This window comes from Malania oleifera, chromosome 7, assembly GCF_029873635.1.
Source record: "Malania oleifera isolate guangnan ecotype guangnan chromosome 7, ASM2987363v1, whole genome shotgun sequence".
Classification (NCBI taxonomy): domain Eukaryota; kingdom Viridiplantae; phylum Streptophyta; class Magnoliopsida; order Santalales; family Ximeniaceae; genus Malania; species Malania oleifera.
In genome coordinates, this window is record NC_080423.1 from 78,911,699 (window position 1) to 78,929,005 (window position 17,307).

Below are 17,307 nucleotides of genomic sequence, written 5' to 3' on the forward strand. Positions count from 1 at the left end.
TTTCTCCCATTTCATTATAGTTAGATTACCTTTCCATACCGTCAAGACTCTACCTTTGGACTTGTAATTGAAGCCATTACAATCCAAAGTGCCAAGAGATATTAAACTCTTTATCAACTCAGATATATGTCTTACATTACACAATGTTCTTACAGCACCATCAAACATCTTTATCTTTACATTTTCTATGCCAACGATCTTACAAGAAGCATCATTACCCATAAGAACTAATCCAAAATTCACTAACATGTAAGTGCTGAACCATTCCTTGTTCGGAGTCATGTGATAAGAACATGCCGATTCAAGTATCCAAAAGTCCATTAGATTATTCGAACCTTCTGAAACTAATAGAACATCACCATCCGTTGAATTTTCTTCTTGAACAACATTCACAGATTTTGAAACACCTTTATGTTTCTCAGAATTTCCCTTCTTCCAATTTGGACACTCCGGTTTCACATGCCCCTTTTTACTGCATTTATAACACCGAATTTCCTTCTTCTTCTTGGATTGATTTTGGGATGATTTTTGACTCACTCACTGTTACCCTTTACCACAAGTTCTTCTCCTTCATCACATATCTTCAACCTTTGATGAAAGTTTAACAAGGCGTTTGTTACCTCTTCCAAATCAAGAGTTTCTTTTCCCCACATAAGAGTGGTCACAAGATTTTCGTAGGTATAAGTGAAGGGCAAAGAATTTAACAACATCAAAGCCTTATCATCCTCATCAAACTTCACATCAGCCCTCATCAAATCACTTATGATTTGGTTAAAAGCATTGATGTGTTGATCCAGACTTGATCCTTCAACCATTTTAAGCCAATACAAATGCTGCTTAAGAAAAAGTTTGTTATTAAGGGATTTAGACATGTACTGACTTTCTAACTTTTTCTAGATAGCCACTAGAGAATCCTCCTCCATCACCTGATAAAGAACTTTGTCGATTAAACACAAGCGTATCGTAGACACTACCTTTGCTTTCAAATCTACCCATGTTGCATCATACATTCCTTCTGGTTGAGTATCAAGAAAAGCCTTAGTCATTCCTTGTAGCACAAGAATGTCCTTCACTCCCCTCTGCCATAAACCAAAGTTTCCGGTTCCATCGAATTTGAGAACGTCAAATCTTGTAGAAGAGGATCCCGATGCCATAACAACAATTGTTCTGATACCAATTTGTTGTGATATGGATCGAATAATGAAGATGCACAGCGGAATAAACAACAACAAGTAAATAACATATAACCAGTGTAACGACCTGCTTAATTAACATAATTTTTTTTTTTTACCACTGTAATAATTATCATACTCTGATACCATAACATTATCCTAAGCAGTGAGAAGCATAATACAAATAAACATTTCCATACATAATGATATACCATACTGTGCAATACCAGAGTGCTATCATATTACCCAAAAGAGTATATACATGAGTTACTAAATCCCCAAAATTGCCCTTGGCTAGTTAGGGCAAATACAAAAACCCTCCACTGTACTCACTTTGCTGTCAGGGCACTACAGACGCCCCTCTACCTGCAAGCTTGATCTGTTCGCCTACCTGGATCACCTAAAAAATGTTAAATCAACTGGGATGAGTCAACACTCAGTAAGGCGATATATGCTATTACTAGTGTGTGGCAAATGAGTCATCATATCATAAAAATCCGTTTCCATATAGTCATGTACATCTGGATCTATAAATACAGTATAAATCATGATATTCATTACCAATTTCATGTCATTTAACACATTTGCATTTAAGTTAATATTCAAAATACTTCTAACATACATAAGTAAATCCCTTGTCTCTGTAAATCATAATATACATAATAATAACTATAAAACTTCCCCTGTGGATATCTGTATGTCATGATTTAACCCCTCATGACAAGATTGTGCGGCTCGTAGGCGGGATCTACACTGGCTGGCCGACCAGGTAAATCACTATACTCGCTCGATCGATCTGCCCACCTCTACCCATATCTGATGGGGAGCCTATCCACGTCAAGGGTACTATACGATCGACCTATAGCCTATTATCTAAATAGGCGGTTGCACTCTGTAAACTGTATGCTGCATGTAGCTACGGTACCGTACTCTGTAAACTGTATAGTCCAACAGGGTCTGATACTATATACATATTCATATATAACCTTTCACTATTTTCATCATGTTTTCAAAATTACCATAACGCTTTCTTTCTATTATGTAAATACTGTAACTGTAGCATCTCGATGCTACCTCTGTATAATTGTCTACATATATATATGCTTTGTAAATGCTCTGTCTGTATACTCTGTATGTTATGGTAATAGAAAACATGACATGCTTTAAACTCTGTAAATCATAGTACTGGAATTACATAATCATAATACTGTATCTGTAATTCGTATAATCATGGTACTGTAATTCACATTATCATAACACTGAAATACATAAAATCATGGAACTACGGTTCATAAAACATATTCCCATATTACATATGTATAGTCAAGCCACACCATATTGTAATACATAATTTTCATAAATAAATACATTGCGTAATATTTAGAAATTTCCTAGCATAGCATATATCCCTTACCTTAACTCTGAAAAGCCCCTACTGTACTCTAGCCCGATACCCGCAGGGCTTCCTACAAATCACCCTGAAACCAATATTTTCCAGAACTAAACATTAGTATTTTCCTACCTACATTATTTCCTATAACTGCCATGAGGCCAAAAAGTGGCTAAAAGGGCTTATCCTGAATTTGGGATGATTTCCAACCTGATTTCTCGACGATCTACTTCGATAGATGCGTAGAGAACTCCGCTAGGAGCGTCGTGGTAGCTTCGGATCATCAATCTGGCAACTGGTGGGGCCAAAAATGAAAAGAGAAGGGAGAGAGAGTCGTAGGAGAGAGAGAGAGAGGAGAGAGAGAGCAGTGAGAGAATGAATAAAAATCCCGTGTTTCCACTATTTATACAGCCCGGCTTGTTGACGAGACACGTCACTTCGTCGACGAGCCCTTCACAAAATTCATCAACGAAGCCCTGTGTTCATCGACGAAATTAAAAGAAACTCGAACCGTCTCTCGGTATTTTCTCATCAACGAAATTCTGAAGGCCTTCGTCGACGAAACCCTGTGTTCGTCGACAAAGCTTGGCAATTTCCTGTATTTTTTATTATTTAATATTATCTCCAAAATGCAATGTCGTCAACGAACGCGGAGCGTTTGTCGACGAAGTCTACGGCCTCATTCTATTTCTGGTTCTATTTTCTCTCCCTCTTATTATTATTAACTTGCTACTATTCGGGTCACTACAATCAGAACAAGAACAACACAAAGATTTACGTGGTTCGGCAAAACCTACATCCACAGAAGCAATGACACACAAATTTCACTATGGAAATAACAATATACACAATACACTTCTCAAAATGATCATTCTCACTTCATATATGCCCAAAATAACATATATAGAAGTTCCTCAGAGGTTTCCCTTCGTTTACCCAACCACCCAACATTCAAAAATTCAAAATTCAGAAAAAACTGCTCACAGCCCAAGCGCCATTCGTTGATGAGTACAAGGCTTCATTGATGATCCACAAAAGACAATTTGTCAACAAGAACAGGCTTTCGTCAATGAGTCTAGATCTCTTAAATTTTTCTACTCTCAGTATTTTCTTGTCGACGATCACAGAGCCTTCGTCAACGACTCGTTACTATCCCCTCATCGATGAACATAGGGCATTCATCGACGAGCTCTACTGTGTTGCCCCTTCATGTTTTTCTCTCTTCCTTCTTTGCTTACAAAAACAAAGTATAAGAGCCACAAATAACAGTTGGAATAGGAAATGTCTAAATTAAAATGTATGATGGTGTTGTAAGAACATTAAGTGATGTAAGACACATACCAAATCTATAGAAGAATTTGATTTCACTAGGCACTTTGGATTGTAATGGATTTAGTTACAAGTCTAAAAGTAGGGTTATGAAGGTATGTAAAGGCATTCTAATGGTGATGAAAAGGCAGAAGTTAGCAAAAAATATCTATGCACTGCTAGGCACTACCAATTGTAGGTGGAGCTGCAGCTGTAGATTTTGAGTTAGATGACACAGTATTGTAACATATGCGGTTAGGGCATATGGGTGAGCATGGGATGAAGGAGATTTATAAGAGGAATCTTTTGAAGGGTATCAAAACATGTAGGTTGAATTTTTGCAAGTATTGTGTTCTTAGAAAATAGAACAAGGTGCAGTTTAAAATAGTCACTCACAAGACGGAAGGTATTCTTGACTATATTCATTCGGATATTTGGGGGCCGGTGAGAATATGTACTTTGTGAGTTTCATCGAAGATTACTCACAGACGTTCTGGGTGTACTTCATGTGGCACAAGTCAGAGACGTTTGCCAGGTTTAAATTATGGAAAATTGAGGTCAAAAACTAGACCGGGAGGAGAACTAAATACCTCAGGTTAGATAATGGAACTGAGTACACTGATTCAAGGTTCATGGAGTTCTGTGAGTAGCATGGCATAAGGAGATATTTCATAGTTCTCCAAACACCACAACAAAATAGTGTTGTAGAAATGATGAACCAAACTCTCGCTGAAAGAGCTCAATATCTTAGGTTGAATGCAGGGGTAGCGAAGAAATACTGGGCCGAGGTTGTGAGTATAGCATGTTTCTTGGTTAACCAATCACCAAGGGCATCACTAGAGGGGAAATTTTCAAAGGAAGTATGGACAGGTTATGCAGTAGACTGCTTTGATTTGAGAGTATTCAGTTGTCTAACCTATGTACACATTTCTAGTGAGGAGAGATCAACGCTTGATGCAAAGTCTAGACACTGCATTTTTTTAGGGTATCAGAAAGGTGTGAAAAGGGTTCAAGCTGTGAGATCCAATGGCAAACAAAGTGATGATTAGTAAAGACATGGTTTTCGATGAAAAGGCCATGGTAAAGCGTACTCAAGAGGAAGATGAAGAGAAGTAGGACCCAGAAAACTAGAGCAGAGATGAGCATGTTGTGCAGATGAAGTTAGAGACTTAGGACAGTGATGATAGTATTAAGAATGCAAGGAGTTCTAGCTCAGGAAAGATGGGGATCAACAGGCCTTGACAATTTCCTTCATCGATATGGTGACATGTGGACGACCTCCCAATGTCTGCTATTGTTCATAATTGTTTTGTAGGTATGCATAAAGTTATTTGAAAACTACTTGAAGACTTTCGGTGCATAAATACCCTAGTCCATATATTGAAGCAAGTTCGAGTCCAAGACCCATGTGGACCCCATATGGCTATGCTTCATGGGCCCCACACGATTTTGAGCTTCCTTTTTGGCACATGCTTGAGTCCCATATTTAATTTGTAAAATGCAAGACAACTAAGGTTGCATGTGTGTTTAGTAAGTTGTGAGGGTAGTTATTGTGTTAAAACTAAGTGTAAGTGTTTAAGTGCTTTGTTTCCCCTTGTTTTGTTTCCCATGCTTTGTCCCCCCATGCCCGTGTGAGAGTTAATGTCTTGTCCCCCTTCCCATGCCAGAATATTTTTTCTTCTCATTATAAGAATTCTGCGGAGAAATAATATATGTTTTGAATATTGGAAAGATTTCCATTGTTAAAGCTCAAAAGTTTTGTCCGATCATTTTGATTGCGTAGTGTGAGACTACAAGCATTCTCTCCGAAGATCACATGGTGAGAGACCACCCTATCCAGCACTATCATCATCCCCACCTATCCCTTATGCACCCACATGACCATTTTTATACACACAACAATTCCACTTCTATCGTTGTGCTCAAAGCTTGTTCCAAAGATTTTCTGACATGATCTAAGCTTGTGGTATATAATATCAAGTCATCCAACGATTTCCTTTGGCAAGATTGTTATTTTTCAATAGCCCTTGCTGATTGTAAACCCTTGCTTGAAGCGCAGCAATCCTTGTTAAAATCGTTTTTGAATTCCTGCATTTTATTAAAAACCCGTAGGTGTTCAAGTGACTGAAGACATAGGTTCAGTCGATTGAACCGCTACGAAATTCTGCTTCTAAATTTTTTAGGCGATTGAACCTTGCAGTTCAGGTGACTAAAGTCACCCTGAACCCTTAGTTTTCTATATTTTTATCACTTACTCATATCAATTGTGGGAATATTGTTGTGCTAACATAGAACTAACATTCTTGAATTTTTGAAATAACATCTTTTCAGCATATAACTTGATTCCTTTGTGAAGGAACAATTGAGATTTAATTTTGGAAGATTCATACACCTTTTCAAAATCCTTGAACATGTGATTAATAGCATAGTTTATGATGTTTGCATTTGGTTGATTTAATTCTTAAGTTAAAGTGTTTAAAGTGTATGTGCTTGCTTGAGGGCAATCCATAGGATTAGGCCATCCTTTCCCATCCTACATCATCTTGGTATGAGCCTAGGTCGAATTAGGCAAACCCTTAAAGTCCCAATTTTCATTAGAGCTCATAGGAAATCATTTTTTTGTTTCAGACAAACAGTCAAAAATTTGGCTCTAGATAGCTTGTGCATATTTTGAGTTTTGGATATTTGGAATGTTAGTTTGGATTGATTTAGGGAAAAAACCTCCAAGGAAGAGAATTGTATTTGATGGCGACTCAAACTAGGAATCGTTATCATGGTTGTAGGAATGATATGGACCGTGACACACTTTTAGATGACCTACAAGACCAAGTCCATGATTTGACCCAAGACTTGACCAATGCACTTGTAAGAATTAAGAGGTTAGGAGCTAACTAGCTTCTAACCCACTCCAAGAAAATCCTAAATAGCCCCTTGAGGTTGACAATGAGATTGCTTCCCACCACTCTAGGGAGCAAAACTATTCTCCAAGAGAGAAGACACTATAAAATAACAATACCAAGATCTGTTTTGAAGAAACAATTGAAGAGATAACACAAAGCTTTTTTACAACAATCATATTACAACAATCTGTCCAACCATGCACTCACTAGATAAGCTTCAATGGCGAAAGGACAACAAATAGAAAAACAAAAGACGACACAACTTGCAGTTGAGATGTGTACTTTGCTCCAGTGGGGGGGGGGTTCTTATTAATAGCCTTTGGTCCATGGAAGAAACACATGGGTGGCTCACCTACCATGGTAGGTGGTGGCGACTCACCTATCATAGCCGTCGTTGACATTAATGGCCATCATTTACCAATCGCGGCTGCCATTCACACTGGTAGCTGTTGCTCACCTACCATGCCCACCATTCACACTAGATAGGCCATATTGTCTCGTCGAGGCTTATGGGCAATCCCCATACCCCGTCGTCCGGGAGGTGTTGCCCCCCATACCCTCCACTAGTGGCACTGCCCCTGGACCCTTGTGTCTCAGAGGGGAACATCTTTTGTCTTCATAGTACCATTGCGGTCTACCACTTTGACCTCATCTGAGCCATAGGTTAGGTAAGTGTGCCAATTAACTTGTAGGAGGTGGCTATTGCACACATATATACCAATACCCCCCCCTCAATGTCCAGCTATGCTCTTGGACTAATACCAAGAGCATCCCGATGATTCTGGAAGTCAAAACTACCTAATGCTTTAGTGAAGATATCTACATGATTATCTTATATTGGGTAATACTCCATCTTAACAACCTCATCTTCAATGAGTTCTCGTATGTAGTGATACTAAATCTTAATGTGCTTGGTTCTTGCATGGAACATCGGGTTCTTAATGATGGCTATGCAACTTTTAGACAACTTCACATAAGGTGAGACAAGCTAACTTGTACTCAGTTTCTGTAGATGATAGCGACACTATTGGCTATTTTTTGCTTGTCTACGAGATAATTCCATTCCTAAAGAGAAAACAATATCCAGAAACTGAATTTCTGGAATCAATATCTCCTACTCAATCAGAGTCACAATATCCAATTAGGGAGTTCCCTGAGGTATAAAAATGCCAAAAATGAAAAGTCCTTTTTATATATCGTGGTTTATTTACAAATCTACTCAAAATACCAACTGCAAAACTGATATCGGGCCTTGTGCTGCATAGGTACCCCGAACTCCCAATTAGGCTTTTGTACCTCTTTGTATCAATTAATGGAGAGGGATCTTCAATTAAGAGCTTAATGTTTACTTCCATTGGAGTAACCATTGGAGTGCATTCTACCATCCCAAATGCCTTCAATAACTCTTGAGCATATCGTTGCTGAGAAATAAATATTTCTTCTAATTGCTACCACACTTCAATGCCCAAGAAGAAGTGGAGTAGCCCCAAGTCTGTCATCTCAAATTCTGAGCATAGTCCTTCTTAGATGTTGTTGATCTTCTCCTCGTGGTCACCTGTAAGCACAAGATCATCTACATATAATACAATTATTACATACATCCTATTCTCCTTCAGTACATATAAATTTGTATCAGAGGTACTTCTACAAAATCTGTAATTGGTGAAGAATGCATCAATCCTCTGGTACTAAGCTCTAGGGGCTTGTTTTAGCCCATACAAGGCTTTCTCCAATCTGCCCACTTTGCTGTCTGAATTTGACAATTCAAATCCAGGTGGTTGCATTACATAAACTTCCTCTTTAAGATGACCATTAAGGAATGCAGACTTCACGTCCATTTGAAATAGCATCCAGCTTCTGTGTGCAGTAGTAGCCAAAACCACATGGATTGTTTCCATGCAGGCTGTTGGGGCAAAGGTTTTAGTAACATCAAAACCTCCCACCTGAGAAAATCCTTGTGCAACAAGGCAAGCTTTGTACTTCTTTAAAGTACCATCAGCTTTATATTTTACCTTCCATATCCACTTTGTGCCGATTACCTTCCTATGAGGCAAACGATCCACAATCTCCCAAGTATCATTTTTCATGACACTTTCATATTTAGCTCCCATAGTTGTTCTCCACTTCGGATCAGCCGACGCTTCATCTAGGCTACTTGTTTCTCTATTCTCTTCGACCTTCGAGGTCTATCAGGTTGTGAACTTTGATTCATAGGTTCTGGATTGCCTTTGTCAAAAAGCTGTTGTACCCACCTAGGGTGTGGCTTCTGAACAGGTGTTATTGGTACAACATGCATGTTTTGAATTTCTTCATCATTCACCTCAGTCTGCTGCTCTGAGTGAGGCACTTGGTGGGTTACTTTATCGGTTGATGATAAAGTGGGCCAATCTCTATCTCCCACTGAGTGTGGTCCTTCATAAAATACCATATCCCGGCTTGTGACGATATTCTTTGCCTCTACATCATACAGGTGATATGCCTTCGATTCTTATCATTTAACTTCCTTCGACTATCATCTCGAACATGCACAAAATATCTGCAACCAAATGTTCTAAGATGGGAAATAGAGGGTTTCTTACCATAGTAAGCCTCGTGAGGTGTTTTTTTCCCCAAAGCTTTAGTGAAGCATCAATTGAAGATATACATAGCTGTATTAACAGCTTCTACCCAAAACGATTTTGGAAAATCTTGTGCCTTCATCATTGCTTTGGCCATCTCCATCACAATGCGATTTTGCCATTCCACAATGCCTTTCTTTTGTGGAGTTTTTGGTGCCATCAATTGGAGCTTGATGCCAAATGCACTATAATAACTATTGAACTCCCCTGAGGTGAACTCGCCTCCTCGGTCTGTTTGAAGTTTCTTTAACTATAAACCTGTCTCATTTTCAACAAGTTTATGCCACACTTTAAATTTTACAAGAGTCTCAACCTTATCACGAAGAAAGTACACTCACATCTTTCTACTGTAATTGTTGACTAACAACATAAAATAGAAAGATCCTTCTAGTGCAGGAGTAGTCATTTTACCACAAAGATCTGCATATACTAGCTCTAGAGGAAGCTTTGATTTGTTGTTGCTCTCTTGTGGAAATGACATATGATTTTGCTTGCCCAGCATGCAAGCTTCACAAGGCTCTGTAGAATCAACTACTACAGGAAGATCAACCACTATTTCTTTTCTTTGCATTTTCTTCAAAATTGCATAGGAGATGTGTCCAAAACTTTCATGCCAAAGTATGCTTGTCGTATCTCTAGTTGATGCGGAAAGTGCCACAAACTCATATAGATTATTCTTTTGAATACCTTCACTCATAATGCTGCCATTGCTATCAATGATCTTAGCTTTTGTTTTCATAAATCATACTTCATAGTCATGGTTAGTGATAGCAGCTATAGATAAAAGATTCTTCTTAATTTGAGGAACATAAAAGACATCTGAAAGAGTTTTACCTTGGCCATTTGTGGTTTTTAAGGAAATGGATCGAGTGCCCTCTACTGGAAATTTTGCATTATTTCTAACAATCACATTCATAGGTTCATGTAGAGGCTTAAGGGAACCATTCTAGTCCTTTTTTCTGGTCATGTGTCAAGTAGCTCCACCGTTAAGTACCCCATGAGCAATCTCCTGGTACCATTTGAGCAGTTGAGCACATTTCTTTTGTAACCATGAAAAGATCTAATTCCGATTCAACACAATTTGCTACCTATCTGACATTCCATGTACGCTTCAACATGCCATTCTTTTCATCGTGGATACGTTTTTTGCAATCCTTGGCTACATGCCTTTTTTTGTTGTTGGTAGTAGTAGCATGTACCATAAAATCTCTTCTTGTTCTTTCCTTTCTTATTTTTACCATCATTGTCCTTTCCTTTGATCTGCACGGTGAAAATACTACTATTTCATTTTCTTTAGTTCTCAATCTCATCTCCTCCTCTAGCAGTAAAGCACATAATTCTTCAAAGGTTAGTGCAGGAGTTCTAATATGTGTGTTAAGAGCAGTTACCAGACTATCATATTTTGATGGCAGCACTTGAATACATCTTGGAGCTAACTCCTCACTGGTCTTTGCTATGCCCACTTCTGCCATTTGATCACATATATTTTTGATTCTAGTGATGAATACTTTTGCCAGTTCTTCGTCATGTAGCTTTTTTGCAGCAAGTTGATTCTCTATGTTCTGAATGCGTGTCTGGTCCCTCGTTTCATATTGATTCTTCAAACCATTCCAAGCATTTGTAGCCTTGGATATATGATGGATCAACGTAAGTACAGAATTAGATACACTTGTGACAATAGCACAAAGTGCATCTGCATTCCACCTCTTCCATGCTTTGATGAGGGCAACATCTGGAGGGATGATTATCTTAGGATTGGTGGGATCAGGCACGCCAATCAGTTGTAGACCCATACCTTGAGTTGTATCAAGTAGTTCATATGAATCCAAAATAGCACTCATCTTGACAAATACTCTTGTATTTGACGAATATCTAGTTCTTGTGCAGGTCAACATTAGCAGATACATTGACGATGCGAAGAGAAAGTGAAGTTGAAGACCAAATCTCCTTTTGTAATGCATTTCATATTTATTTGTTCTGTAATAGTAATTATGACATTTGGTTTGTAATAAGCTCACACACATTGCATGTATGATTTATTTTGTAAGCTCAAACCAGATGCGAACTAAAAGTGACCTTAGAAAGACTTTAGGGTTTTCGGTCGACCGACACCAGACTTTTTCGGTGTCTTGAAATTGGACCCCAAGTGACCCTAGGACACACACATTTACACATATATTTGTTAGGCACCTGAATAGGGTTTGTATGTCTCAAAATGGGACCAAAATGCACACTTGGTGCACTTTCGATTGACCGAACCAAGCAACTTATTCTGCCCTGGTCGACCGAACCGGGCTTGGGTCAATAGTTGACCAAGTCCCTGGTTGACCGAATCAGGCCTGGGTCAATAATTGACCAAGTCCCTAGTCAACCGAACTAGGTAGTTCAAAAAGCCCTTGTCAATCGAAACCTCTCTGGGTCAACTTTTTGACCACCTGGTCGACCGAACCAGAATAGTTCAAAAAGCCCCGATCGACCGAAACCTTCTCTGGTCAACATTTTGACCATCTGGTCGACCGAGCCAGGTTTGTACACCAACTACCTGGTCGACCGAGGGTCTTCGGGAAAATTCCTAAAGGTTTGGTCGACCGAACCAGCCAGTTCAAAATGGCCTGGTCGACTGAACCTTAGAGAAATGGAAAATCACCTTTGGAAAAGGCCTTTCGGTTGATCGACCATTTAGTTCAAAATTTCCCAAGTTGACCGAACCATATGAGTCTTGGTCGACCGGACCTCTCCTGTTACACCTAATTTTTTACCATAGTTAAAATTTTTAAATAGGCCTCCTTCATTTGGAAGAATTAAGCATCGATTAGCAAAAGGATTAAAAATATCTCTCTCAAGTAGAAATACTCTCTTTTGATTCCTATTGCTCATACTTTCCCTACAAACACTCCACCTTTCCTTCTCAAGTTGAAAATCATTTGTAAGAGCTTTGAGTGTATATTCAAAAAGGTTTTGCTCTCATTGTTTGAAGTATTTTGAATCGATTTTTCTAACGACAGCATAACCTAAGCATTCTTAGGAGGCTTTACTAATAAGCCTACCCTAAGAAGGCTTGTGGTGAACTTTCGAGTATTGCATTCTCGTTGCAATATCTTTAGAAGTTTGTATTTGTTTTTGGTATGCAAAAACATTTTCAAACTTACTCAAATATCTCGTGGAATCTTTATTGAACTATTTGTGAAAAGATATTTGAATTTGTTACATTAATCTTTGTGGCAATATCCATTCAAGTCTATATTATTTGCTGAAATACAAAGATTATCTATTTTGCAATCCAAGCATATAAATATTCATGTGATTGAGATATTCTACTGATTGATATTCTGGAGGCTTGCTAGATATTCAGTGTGAACACATTTGATTGAAACATTTTGAAATACATAGATTGTTGTTGATACTCTCACGTACTCACTACACTGATAGAAAATATTTTTAAGAGTTGAACTATTTAGACCACACTGAGCTTACATTTTAAATCATCTGTGGTGTTTGTAATTGTGCGCATTTGTGGTACAAATTTGCTTTACGTGAAAGCACCCTTATACTGTACCTTTTGATTGTATATCTGAGAGATTCCAGGCGTGGCCTGAGGGGGTGGTAATTCATCCCGGTAAGGATTGGTGTAAAGGTTGAGGTTAGCCCTGTGTTAATTTGACCTAATTTGTATAGGTTCCGCTCCACTCGTTTAAGTGAGCAAGTTATTGTGATAATCCTTGTGCTAGTTAGCCAAGGCGGGGACATAGGCAGTTGGCCGAACCTCGATAACATATTTGTGTGTCACCCTTCTCTTACTGCTTTCTGGTGCTTATGAAATTGATTAAATTGCTTTATTTAATTTATGATATTACTTGCACTAGATTGACCATAGGATTGTGAGTATACTGCTATTAGGAGAAATACCTAGGGGATAGATTTTAAAAAATACCAATTCACCCCCCCTCTTGGGATCACGGTAAAGTTAACAATTTTATTACAACAATCAAATTACAACAATTTGTCCAACTCACTAGATGAGCTTCAATGGCGAAAGGACAACAAATAGAAAAACAGAAGAGGACATAACTTGCAATCAAGATGTGTGTTTTGCTCTGGTGGGGGGGTCTTATTTATAGCCTCTAGTTCGTAGAAGAAACACATGGGCAGCTCACATACCATGGTAGGTGGCGGCGGCTAACCTATTATAGTCGTTGTTGACATTACTGGTCGTCATTCACCAACCGCGACTGTCATTCACACTGGTAGCCTTCACTCACCTACCGTGCCTAGCGTTCACATTGGATAGGCCATACCATCTCGTTGGGGCTTACTGATAGTCCCCGGATCCCATCGTCTATCCACCGATGGCGCTGCTCCTAGACCCCCGTGTCTCGAAGGGGAACGTCTTTTGTCTTCATAGTACCATTGCGGTATACGACTTCAACCTCATCTGAGCCATTTGTCAAGTAAGTGTGCCAATTAACTCGTGGGAGGTGGGCATTGCACACATATATACCAACAGACACAACCTCAAGAACGGCCTCCTATTCCTACCCCACAAAGATCAAATGTTCCTAGAAGGTTCCAACATCATGACCCTTATGTTCCAAACAAGAATAATAAGGATTATGATGAAGTGAATTTTCAACCAAGGAGACCATATCATAGGGAAAATCATGATATGAATGTGGATGTGATGAAGAGAATAAAAAATTGAAGCCCATACATATGATGGTCAAATGGACCCAAAATTTTTTCAGGATTGGTTGGCTGAAATGGATTCATATTTTTATTGTTACAAAATGAATGACCCACATCATGAAAGAAAGGTTGAAAGAAAAGTATTTCCCCCAATCTCCTATAAAGAACTCCTTATGGACAAACTCTATAGCCTTAGGTAAGGAAGTTTTAGTGTGATCGAATACATGAGCAAATTTGATAAACTTTCCATTAGGTGTGGTGTGGAAGAAAGTACTAACAAACAAATTTCTTGTTTTAGAATTGGCTTGAAACCCAAGTTGAAAAAAGTTGTTTCCACATCATATTGATTCACTTGAGCCTGCATTCAATTTGGCACATGACTATGAGCAAATGAGTAAAGCTCAAATGGGAAGAAAATTTGGAAACACTTCCAATGATACTTACCCAAGAAAGGCTACATCATATGAGAAGACTAGACCCACCAACACGGGTCAAGTAACTTCTAGAGGTAGCAATCCTATCGTCCAACAAACATTGGACAAAGGAAAGGCACCCATGAATGGATCCTCAAAAACAAAATTTTGGGAATGATGTGTGCTATAAGTGTCACAAAAGAGGCCACTTTGCTAAGCAATGCCCAACTAGAAATTTGGCAATTGAAAGAGAGGATAAAGAGAAAGATTCAAGAGAAGAACAACCCTATATTCCTTAGGAAGTATCAAGTGAGGATGAGTTGTCAATTGAGGAAGATGAAAATGCTAATTTGAATGTTATGAGATGCATCATGGTGACCCCTCAAGAACAATAGGATTGGCGACACACTTCTACTTTTCATACTTACATTAAATGTGGGAATGAAAGTTGCAAAATGATCATTGATGGAGGAAGTTGCATGAATGTAATTTCAAAATTAGCTTCAAAAAAATTGAATTTGAAAGTTGAACCTCACCCCCATCCTTACAAAGTTGCTTGGGTAAATGCAGCAACAATGCCTGTAAGCCATAGATGCTTAGTCCCCATCAAAATTATAGACTATGAAGATGAAATTTGGTGTGATGTCCTTCCTATGGATGCTGCCCATATTCTTTTAGGAATACCTTGGATTTATGACCTTGATGTTTCACACAATGGTCATGCCAACACTTATACCTTTAGGTGTAAAGGGTAAAAGATTGTCTTGAGTCCTATTGAGCCTAAAATTGATAAAAAGTACAAGCAAGAAATGAAGAAAAAGGACTTGAAAGGAAAAGAAAAGGTTGGAAATTCGTCGCACATTTTAAATAAAAAGAAATTTGAGCAAGAAAGCAAAGAAACACAAGTTGTCTATGTCATGGTGACTAAAGAGAATAAATCATCTATTCCCAAACATGAGACACTGATGTGTTCCTAAAATGTACTATTATAGACCCCCATTTACTTTTGTTTTATTCTTATATATCTTGTAAATACCCTTTCTTATTATAATTCAGAGTTATGCAAGGTTTGTTCATATTTCAGGAAAAACAGGTTAAAACCGAGGAGTTAACCAATACAAGAAGTAAAGGGAGTAATTAGAAAGCGCGAAGCTCAAATTAGATGCTCAACCAAGCCCCTAAAGCCTCAAGTAATCAAAGGAAAGAACATATGGTTCAACCATGTGGTGCGACCAGCCAACATAGGGTGCAACCAATTCACAGAAGAAAGACTCCAAGGTTCAAACTGAAAGAGAAATGTAGCAAGGTTTGACCAAGTGCTCGACCAAGTGACCTTGTGGGGCGACTAGGTCAAGAACCTAAGACAAACTGAGCTAGAAATACTGAGAGTCTCGACCAACAACTCGACCAGGAGACCCTGAGGGGCGACCAAGTCAAAATCCTGAGTTGAACTGAAGTTGAGATCCGGTAAGTATTGACCAGCAGCTCGACCAGGAAGACACATAGGTGCGACCAGGTCGAGAATGTTGAAGTTTGAATTCTAGATTTCCTAGGAGCCTTGACTAGGGCGCGACTAGGGGAATATATGGGTGTGACTTGATCGACAACTAAAATCTTTTATGCAAGAATTTCTACCGAAGTTTCCTATTTTGAATTTTAAACCTTGTAAACCCTTTTGGGGTATAAAAGATAGCTTTGTATATGTGTCTAGGGTTCCCCTTTGGCCACTCTATGGTTAGTGACAGACCTAGAGAGTCTTTAAGTGCCAAGTAGAATAGATTTATTGCTTTGATTTCAATTCTTGTACTGGTTCAGGCATGGATTTGTTGAAGGCCCGTGACAACCTTCGAGTTCCTTATGCTACCACGTAGATAGATGGTATTTTGATTGTATTTCCTATCGTTAGTGATAGACTTTTGAGTTGCAATTGAAGCTGATTTTCAATACATGTTCTTTATTGCTTTCATTTAATACCTGTGCTTTACTTTCCATGCAATTTTACATCTTTGAATGTGTTGAGACCCTAGGGTAAAGGATAGCCTAGCTAGGGATTTAGTCACTTATATGGATTAGACTACAGTCCATATACGGGGTGTTCTTGTGATCGTTGGATAGAGTATACCCTGGTTCGCGATCGTGCTCTGGACTATTGGTGCACCTTCACAACTTAATGTCACTCAAATGGTTCACTTGACTATTTAGTCTAATATGGATAGTTGACCGGATATAGCTAGCGCACACAATAGTCTAGGCTTGATTCTTAATCCAAGACCCGCTTTCTAGGAGTATTGTTAATATAGTTTTACATGCTTTCATAGTTGTTAGAAAAACCATTTCAAAATCTCCCCTTTTCCCTTTTCTCACAAAGTGTAGTAAACTAGGCTAGAAGTGATAAATAACTGCACTACAGTCCTTGTGGATCAATACTCGACTTACTCACTATTCTACTAAACTTGGATTAGTTAGGTTATAAATTTTATCTTTGGTAGTTAAGGACCCAAACCTTGGCGAGCTTACCAAATTTTGGCGCTGTTGTCAGGGACTCAGTTACAGTTGTAAGCCAATTTATAGTTTAGAGTATTATTGCTTTGTTTTTCTTTGTTTTCTTTTGTTTTTGATTTTTGTTTGATACTTTGAAGTCTTGATTGTGTGCTGCATGTGTATATGCTGGGTTTGCACTCTTTAGATCCAGAGTTAGTGCCTATAGACCTTGAGATTGAGATATCCCATAGGTCCATTAGGAAATCCACCTCTAGTCTCAAGTTAGTCGAGTCGTTTGAACCTAAAGTCATGGTCGAACATAATTCGGTTCTCGCCTTTCAA